This window comes from Arvicanthis niloticus, chromosome 2 (assembly GCF_011762505.2).
Source record: "Arvicanthis niloticus isolate mArvNil1 chromosome 2, mArvNil1.pat.X, whole genome shotgun sequence".
Taxonomy (NCBI): domain Eukaryota; kingdom Metazoa; phylum Chordata; class Mammalia; order Rodentia; family Muridae; genus Arvicanthis; species Arvicanthis niloticus.
This window is the reverse complement of record NC_047659.1, coordinates 88,259,197-88,269,593: the sequence shown is the minus strand read 5'-3', so window position 1 is coordinate 88,269,593 and position 10,397 is coordinate 88,259,197.

The window sequence follows — 10,397 nt, the reverse complement described above, 5'->3', positions numbered from 1 at the left end:
ATCATTATCATCATCATTATTGATCTTTTTTCCCCCTCTTGCTTACTCCGGCACCACTCGCTCCGGCCCTGCTAGACATTTAAGATTATAATGGAAAAAGTATAATCTCCATATCTTCAAATGGTCTCTCAAAGCTTGTTTTTAAGGATTTTTTTTTCTTTTCTCTTTCTTTTTCTCTCTCTCTTTCTTTCTTTCTTTTTCTTTTCTTTCTTTCTTTTTTAAAAATGTGATTCTGGTAGTTTCTGCTCTTTTTTTACTTACTCTGTCCCAAATGTTTTGACACTGTCCTTTCCCATTAGGACACTTTTGGGTTATATATTCTCATTGGGGGAAATCTCAAGGTATAGGACCACATGAGTCAAGCTAGTTTTCTGGGACAAGATTTATGCACTTTAACCGAGTAATCGAGTCTTGAGAGAATTTGATATGCAGATGGAGATTGGATGCACTACAGTTCCTAAAATCTAAAGTGCCCAAATGTCTTAGTCTGTTTTGAATTGTAACAAAATACCAGAGGTGAATGTGACTATGATATGACCACCTTGTAAAAACATAAACAGTACAGCAGAGACCCTAGAAGAGGAATGCCAATATGCATGCGAGAAGGTCACATGGACACACAATAGCTTCCTCTCCCAAGAAGCAATTCAAGTCTGTGGGGCTGCACTCAACCTTCAAGACCAGCGTTAAACCTTTCATGAGGGTGGATTGTTCTGTTCCCTATAACCAAGGCCTATCTCCCCACTCAGCATTGCTGCCCTTCTGATCCAGTTATCAGTGCACAAACCTCTGGAGAATGATGTCCTAACCTTTGCACCAAGAGTCCAGGAATGCACACACACAGAAGAATAGGGTGGGATAATTTGAGAAGGAAGATAGGCAGAAGTCAAAAAAAAAAAAAAAAAAAAAAGGGAGAAAGAGCGAGAGAGAGAGCGAGTGCGAGAGAGAGAGGGAGCTAAATGGAGGTTTGGTTATGAACAAAGCACACAGCAAATGAACTCCAGATCATGCCAGTTGTTTGGAAACCGCAGGAACAAAGGCAAATGAATTGTGAAGAATTGCTTCTGCAAGACATAGCTGGTCAGATCTCACACCGCCGTGAAGGGGGAGTCAGTGGCCCTCCCTGCCACAGTGGCAGTGTCTTTTGTAGCATCCTTCTTTTACTCCTTTGATCTGGGGAGTGGTGGTGGTAGTGGTAAATAGATAGTGTCTTATATAGCCCTGACTGGTCTTGAACTCCAAATCCTCCCTCTACCTTCCAAGTGCTAGAATCACAAGACAGGCAAACAGGGCTTCCTGGGGCCTTTTGCACTTGTTTACATGGTCTCTGCTCTTCTCACTGTGATCCTCAGCCTCAGTGTACAGACAGGAAACTCATACTGTGGCCTTGGCTTTTCCCTTTTACAGGAAGATAGAATACAGAGATACAACTTTGGTTGTCTGTTGTAGGCAGAAGCTATTGTTGATTTTTCAACATAACCTGAGTCTTGAGGAGACAAAACCTTCTGTGAAGAGTCATGGACTAGCTGTATGATGTTGGAGGTCTAAAAAAAAATGCTTGGTATTTCTTTTTATCCTATGGAAGGAAAGCTGTGTTATTTGATGGTCCTCATTAATGCCGGTTACATGCTTTTTCAGACCTAACCCTAACCCTCTGGTGTTCCCCAGACTGAGGACAAAGCAGGATTACATACAGGTCCTGGCTTTACAGTCGTTGGGGTCAGCGGCTGGAGCATGAATTGGTTCTTAAGAGCGTTGAGGGGTGACGTCATTCCATATTTCTATCTGACCACTCATTACCGCTGTAATTACATCCCAGTGTTCTCTTGTCCTTTCTACCATGATGACTGGCAACGTTTGAGGCAACCATTGTGGGACTAATAAAGAGACACTACGTAGGGTTTCCAGATAATTTAGGATGGAGATATACAAGGGTAAGCAGTAACTCTTAGTTATAAAAAAAAAAAAAAACCAAAACTCTTGCTTTAAATTAAGCTTAATGCCGTCTGACTTGATATAAATGATAATGAAGAAAATGTGGAGGTAAACATTTACATGGGCTTAAAAAATACCAAGCATAAGAACACAAATGCGTTTATTTCCTCTGATTAATAGATGAGGAGTCGAATAACTTTTCAAACATCTCCTATCTTGAAAATGGTAAGCCTGAACTTTGAACTCAAGGTTTCTCTGACAGAAAACCAAGGTACTATTTCTTCCAGAGCATTCCTTGGATAAAATGCGCAGACAGCCTAGGGAGTGGTAATTAATTTAGCACTTTGCATTCCGGAAGAAGCATTCCCTGGTAAATCAAGTCCTCTGTCAGCTCTCCCCTCACAGGTAGGATGAGGTGACCTCTCTCATGCAGCCTGGTATGCACCTGGAGCTTCCCGGTATCCGGGTTTGTCGCCCTGTAGCTGTGTAAGCCACATCTCTGTGTGGAAGAGACGAGAGTCAGCTTTGACCATTTAACCTATGTGTGACCCCGAAAAGGTTAATCTCAGTCTCTCTCAGCTTTGGTTCCTTTTTTTTTTTTTTTTTTTTTTTTTCAGTGAAAGGGAGGAAGCTATAGAATCCAGTTCAGAGCCTACTGTGAGGAATTAGGGAGGCCATGTGTAAAGCACTTGGTTTTCTCTCCCCACCCCCGTACCTTCAGAAATAACGAGTGCAGAGTCACTCTATCTGCATGTGAACATTTTGAAGGTTTTCATTCCCTTTGAGAGGAAAGAGGTCTGTTTTGGAGAGAGGCCATTGGTGTGCAAAATGCAGGAAGTAAAAGAAACACAGGAGCAATTCTCGTGCACTGGAGGGGAGGTCTCTTTCCGTATAAGCAGAAAAGCAAATCTACTTGGTGAATAATAATTTTTCTTGAAGATTTTTAAAAATTGTCATTGTGTTTTTATTTGAGGGCGTTTTTTGTCTTTTTACAGAGACGAACCAGCTTCCGCCTGAGGTGAACAAATCCTTTCCCCTCTCAGATCTTATCTCTTCTTATCTGGAAGATGGATAGATTGCAGCCAGTCTCCTCAGTGTCTGGTGGCTGTTTGATCCTGCCATGCCCTGTTGCATCCGCTGGGGAGGAATGTGTCTGGAGCCGGTTTCTGTCTTGGGCTGTGGAACCCTGCCTGGAGGGGCTTCCTCAGAGTGACGGAAAAGTGACCCAGCCTTGCTTCTGTTTAACGTTAGGGTTCTGTCGCTTTCTCTGGTGGGGGAATCTAACCCGTGGGACCAAAGGAAAAGCGCATGGAGTCTACAAACAGTTGTGGAACAAGTGCGTTTTCCCGCAGTCAGGCATGGGAGAGGGAAACAAAACAAACAAAAACCAAACACACACCAAAAATATGTTTATTGCGAAGCTACAGTTCCAGATTAACCTGGAGGGATGTTTGAATTCTGGAAAACTTTATGGATAAGCCTCGCAATTATGTACTTAGTCACAACCAAAGGGGAGGAACTTTGAAGGCACTGGATTGAAGATACACAAAAGTCAGGAAGTGACCCTTTCGTGGGGACTGCAGAGGCCATAGAGGAGAAACAAAGTCCCTTCATACTCGGGGAAGACGGACCGTACCATCCCGGGGGGCCGGAGTGGGGAAGAGGGCGGTGGAAACTGACATCCTCGCTCTCAAGGAGCCGGCGAGGACACGGGATTTCCCTGCTGAAAAGCCTCAGTGTTCGCCTGTCCCAGCACAGCCTCTCCCCCTCCGTGGAGGCTTGGGTACCGCAGCCCGGGGGCGCCCTGCATCACCGCTCTGTGCGCGGGCGGGGCCGCGCTCCCCAGCCTGGAGATGGATGGCGTGCCCGAGCCAGCCCATCTGCGGCCGCGGCTGGTCCGGGAGGAAGCCGTCCCCGGGGATGAATGGGGCTTTGTTCGCTGCCAGCCGCGTTCCCCTCGCGGCCCGGCCCGGCACAACGAAGGCAGTATGCGACAGGCATGGAAATGAGCCGCGGGCTCTCCCCTCGCAGCGCCCAGGAATGCTGGCCAGCCGGAAAGGAGCCCTCGCCGGGGACCCGCTCCCGCGCCTCAGAAACCCCATTGAGAAGGGCCCTTTGAAGCAATTAAAGCGCGTTTCACGGCGGCCCAGGAGGGGGCCCTGGCCGGCCAGCTTCTCTTTTTACCCCTCTTCTCTGTCCGATCGTGTTTGTGCACCTTGGTGTGGCGGGTTACCTAGAAACCAGGCCAGAACCCGCTCCCTCTCTTGCAGAGATTCTGTAACCTCACAAAAGTGTCCCCATAAACAGATTGCTTGTCACCAGGGGGCGGGGGTGTGTGCGGGCTGGAACCCAGTTTGGACTTGATCCAAACTGACCTGCAAAGCCTGGGTTCCTGCTTTCAAAGGCTTCTTTGCTGGGCTCTACACCCACCTGCCCTCCAGTCAGGTTTAGGCGGACAAGAAATCTCTGGACGACAAAGTCCTGAGGCTGCGGCTCAGCATTTTCCATTTTCTCAGAGGTGGGGTGGGCCGCGTTCAGGTCTAGAAGTGATGTCACAACCAGCCCTGTAAAGTGATGTAACCTGCACTTGTTGAAGGACTAGGACCTGGCTGCTATTTTGAGACTCTTGAGTTCCTTCCTTCCTCCCTGGAGACAAGTAGGTGACTGTGGAGAACTCATAAAGCCGCTCTGGGTACAGCGGTTTTTCGTTTGTTAGAGGGAAAAATCCAAAGGCTCAGGAACTGACTCCATGAAAGAGGGATGAAGTTCTTTCGAAATTGGAGGTGGGCACCTTATACATGCGCATGCGGGAAGTGTGTGGACTGACGCCCCTGTGACACCCATATGAAAAGATTTCATTGAGTTCTCTAGTTGATTTTATACTGCTTTCCCCTAGGACGGATAGTTTAAAAGTCTGTTCTCTGGGAAGCAGGTGCTTCCCAGAGAACAGGATCCTTTTGTCCTTTTGTTGTAGCGTTGTTTGTGGTGTTTCTGAGACATGGTTCTTGAATTCCCTCTGTAGCCAAGAATGGTGGTGAATATTCCGGATACGCCTGCCTCTACCTCCCAAGTGCTGGAGTTCAGGCTTGTGTTGCCTTGACCTTCATGATCCCGTGGGGTTTTTGTTTGTTTGTTTGTTGTTTTGTTTAGAGGTATGGGAAAGGTTCTGTGTTCAGAGCAGATCCTTAACAAGGCTTAGAAAATACATTCAATGAATGAGTGAATCAAGTCGGAACCTGTTGTGTTTTGTTGTTTCATTTTGTACAATTCCCAAAGAGAAGTAGGGAGCACAAGGTAGCTCCTGATTCCTGAGGATCCTGGGCTAGAATGGCGTTGAGAAGCTTGGAGGAAAGGTTGGGAAGCATTTTTGAGTGCACAAACATGCCTCAAATGTTTCCTGAAATGACCCAGAGGAGAGTGGGCACTCAGGTGGAGGACTCATTCTTTCCAACTTTGGGGATGGTTAGTTAGTTCTAGCTAACATGACTCATGTTTTACGTCAGTAAGGAGTGTACCCCGTCCATCATTCATTCTTTAAGGATGCCATGGAAGCAGGATGGTCAGTCAGAGGAATGGTTGTGTGTGGTAAGCATCATTGCTGCTCCAATGTCTCTATGGTGATTTTACCTGGGGCTTGGCTTATTCTTCTATTTGGTTTTTTTTTCTCTGAGGCTTGAAATATATGATTTTTTCTACATATACACACAGAGATCATCATCAGTCAGGAAGCAAATAAACGTGAGATGGAAGATGCCCTGCTTCAAGCATAATTCTCAGCATCTCCAGAATATACTGCTCAAGTGGCATAGTAAGAAATGCAGGCTCCTCTTCTATTCTCTCTCTCTCTCTCTCTCTCTCTCTCTCTCTCTCTCTCCTCTCTCTCTCTCATCTACACACACACACACACACACACACACACACACACACACTCACACGCGCGCACACACATCAAGTAATGGATAGTCCACTTTAAGAATGGTGCCCCTGTGTTTCCTTATTTACTAGAGCATAGTCTGACCACCAGCACGTTGTTCTGCACTTCCTTTCTTATCCTGGGGTTTCATTTGACTGTCATTCTGGTCTCCATTTTGCCTTTGTATGGACATCCTCTCTGACAGCAGAGATCCTCTCCCCACTTGCTTCATTTGCTTTAACCTTGTAGACACAACCAGCCCAGCATAAAGCCCCACAGACAAGGGACCAGGGCTAGAGCACAGGCCACACACTGGCATGAAAACAGTGCCTTCACACAGAGACCTGGTGAATGATTTCAAAATCATCAAGTAATCCTGTTTCTTTCTGCCTTTCAGCTTGGTCATGAGCAGGCAGTGGTCTTAGCAAATGTTAGCAATCCAAAAGAGATAGCTATAGTCCGAAGTCAAACGCTGTGTGGTGGTGCACACTGGCAATCTTAGCACTTGGGAAGTGGGCTGGGAGTTCAAGGGTTATCCTTAGCTACATAATGAGTTTGAGGCCAGCCCAGGGATACTCAGAAACTCTGTCTCAATTACTCTAAAAAGGTTAAACAATGTATTTATGACCACTAATCAGAATTAGGATTGTTTCTCCAGTCTCTGTCCCTGAAAGATCCTTCAGGCGTCTGAGGTTCTAAAGTCAAGGCAGCCTCCAGTAAAATGAGCAGACTGAATAGAGAGACGGACACAAACTGCCTTTTCCAATCTGATAAGCTCACAGAAGTTCTGTCACACATTACCATTTTTTTTTTTTTTTGCAGGAATGAATTATTGGCTTTTTTTTTTTTTTTGAGCCTTGTAATTTGTCCATTAGCTAGAAAAATGCCCAGAAGACCTCTCTTTTATTTTCCAGCTGACCCACGACCTTAATGAGGCTTCTCTAAAGGGTGGGATGGAGAGTTTTATTTGTCTTGTGTTTAGAGTAAAAAAAAAGAAAGAAAGAAAAAGAAAAAGGGGAGGGGCTGCCTCATTCAACAGTCTTTGGTCCATAAAATAACCCCCACTCCCCCACCAGCAGTGCTATTTACTCAGTCTCTGGGCTACTAAGTGTAGGGGTGGTCCTTGTTGACTTAAATGAGTCCCTGCAGCTAGGTGGGGCTCTCTGGAGTCCTTAGTCATGTGAGGTTGCCAGGGTAACTTAACGTCTCAGGCGCTGGAATGCTTTAAGACGCACAAAGAGGAGACTACAGAGCGCATTACAACTTACAGTCATGTGTCCAATAACATGCCATCTTTTCGTAATGGGGCTTTTATTTTTACTTTATTTTGCGGGATTGAAAGATCAGAAGCCGGAAATTAGCTGGAAAGGATAAAGAAAAGGAGAATTTAAAGGGCCGGGCTGGGGGTGGGGTGTATTTCTGTTCTGTATGTGGCTAATGGCTGAGCAAAGAGAACATCTGGCCCGGAGCAGGGCTCTCTGCAGTGCTGCTTTTAATTACCCGGTCATTTGGTTTCTTGCTAGATTAGTGACTGTGGAAGCGGCTCAGATCTCCAAACTGACAGGCCGGGAGAGCTCTAACTTAGCCTGCCACATAGTCAGAGGGGAAATGCGGAGCTTCCGGTTTCATATTTAAACCAGAATTGACTCATAATTGTAGCTGTCAGGAGGGTGATGGAGACATTATGTAATCTGGTTCTTCTGGTGATATGTGTTTAAGGTTTCTGCTCTGTAAATTCCAGGGGAAATTTTGTGCCCATTGAGGGAGATCTTGCTGACTGCTCTGTGGTGTGGCCAGGCAGGCTAATGCTAGCAGCGCTATCAAAGGTTCCTAGGTTTGCCCGAGTCCAAACATGAATGAGTCTCTCCTCTAAACGGTCTTTCTGGTTTTCCGGAGACATTTAAATGTGGATGAGGTTAGGCAAAATCTGGCAAACTTTGAAGACTCTGGTTTAGTGGGAAATTTAATAATGGCAAGACATTCAAGTCTGTAACTCCCCCACGCCCCTTTTATTTCTGGGCCACATAGCTGCCTTTACTGCTTCCTGTCATTTCCAGCTTCAGAGATTTGGAAGTGGCCACCAGATGCTTCTGGAAACAAAGCTCTGGGGCTGTGGATCATTTGTTCCATTTTCATTCCATTTGCTACTTGCTTCTCAGAGGCTCTGGGGCCTCTGGGGATGGATGCACATTGATTGGAGGGAGCTAGGGGAGGCTTGAGACGGGCCCAGCATTTGCTGCCACCAAAACACCCAAACAATAAAAATAGAAAAGAAAGAGTCAGAGGAGCCTGTTTAATGTGCTGCCAACATTTTTGCTAGGGGAAGACTTGTTTCCATTTGTTCTCAGTGCCCATGTAGTGTAAAGTCTGTGGCTGTGATATGAATTCATTGACAGAGTACCCTGCTCACACTGCAGAAGTAATAACAAAGATGAAATCAAAATGTAAAAGGCAAGTGAAGTCGGCCATCTTGTTTCTGGAGAAAAAAAAGGTTAGGGATGAAGATGACCAAGCCACTGACCTCCTCCTTAATTCTGTATACCTTTCCTCCTTCTCCTGGAGGGTTCCCCATTCCACTGACACTTAGGGGTTCTCTGGCTTTTTATAATCACTGAAGATGACACTGGTATGTTTAAAGTTATCAACATCATAGCTTATCACCATCAGCAGCATGATATTGCTATCATCACAAATGTCATCATCGTCTCTGTCACCAAGAGCAGCACCATCACTATCATCACCGCCATCATCACCATCACTATAGCCACCATCAGCACCTTCATTATCCTCATCATCACCATCACTGTCACTATCATCACCGCCATCATCACTGTTGCTATCATCACAGCCATCATAACCATGACTATAGCCACCATCATCACTGTCACTATCATCACCGCCATCATCACCATCACTATAACCCTCATGAGCACCATCACCATCCTCATTACCACCATCATCACCATCATCATTAGTAACATTATCAGCACCTTTATTGTAACATACTGGAGCCAAGTGGACTCAGTTACAATTTCTGTGACTCTAGGGGGTAGCGGGGAGAACAATCAGGATAATTGCATATTTTCTCATGAGCTTTAGAATGGGCAGTGTCCAACTTTGTAAGACAGCAATGCCAGTGCTAGTTTGTCCTACCACCCTTTTGGAATTTTTATTTAAGGTCATCCCATGGAAGACATGACTTGTGTTATAAGATAAACTTCATTTGTCTTTCAACTTGAGCTACCCAGCTCTAAATATCCAGTTGATCAGGGAAAGTGTTTTAGTAAAAAAATAATATACTTAAGACATTTATATATTTTATCTATACTATAGAAATATGTACTTCCAGAAATAATTTAAACCTTTCCCTGTTCCTTCACAATTTCAGGCTGAGACATCTTTAGTAGGAAACTTGGCAAACGTGATGACTTGATTTCTTCTTTCTCATAAGGCTGAATTTTTATATGAATATTATACAGTCATTGTAGCTGGTAACATATCAGGTGACTGATGGCTGATGGGTAATTTCATGAGCTGTCTAACCCGAGTTACTCATTCTTCCTAGTCACTGGGATGAAGAGATGTGACAGAATTCCTATTGAGATACTTCAGGGACAGCTATCCTTGTGATGGATTTTTCTATCAGAAAATTAGCTGCTATTCTGTCTGTTCTTACTTTGCTTATACCAGGAACTACAAATGGACTGAGGATTCCTCCTTCAATCAAAGGCTATAGAAAACAACAGTTGATGACAATATGACATCCCGGGGCCATGAATAACTGAAGCTAAGCGTTAGATCTGGTTGCCACAGGACATTTGTCTTTGCAATCTCTCCCAATGCTTCTATCCATTCCAGTTTTTATCTTCAAGAAAAGAATTATCCAGGGGAACAATGACTAAAACTAATATATTATCTTTGATTAAAAAAGACTAATAAATCATTATCTCATACATTATCTGATACTTAGGGTCAAAAATAAATATACGTTAGTGGAAGCTTGCTTTCCTTCGACCTTTACAGACTAGCTCATCATCATATCTCAAGTTGCCCCAAACTATTTTCATTGTTTGCCTACGAACAAATTTCAAATTTCTTTTGAAGATGTTTAAGGTTTATTACAATCTGTTTCCAAATTATCCTTTCAGGACCTAAGTGTGATACCCTGTGGCCTCAAGAGGGCGGAGCATCCTTGAGAACGTCCCCACCCAATGGCATGGGACCTGGGTAGGTAGATCATGCCCAAGGTGACACCTGCTTGATACTACATGTCAGGGCAGGATATAGCACTCCTGAGATGACCTAGACACCCAGAGGCTCCAGGCGCTACTATGATGAGCAAGTAAGTGGTGGAGAGATAAAGGAGAAAGAGAAGCCGAAGGATGTGTGCCCAAGGAAGAGAGGCAGAACTGGAGACTCAAGAGTAGTGAGGAATAGCCTGAGGCAAGTAGCTGGTAATGCTACTAAAGCCTATGGTGAGGTTCTGGCCCATGCTGCCACTGAGGGCCACGTCTGGGTCTGTGGACCTACAACAGCAGAGGTTTGTTAC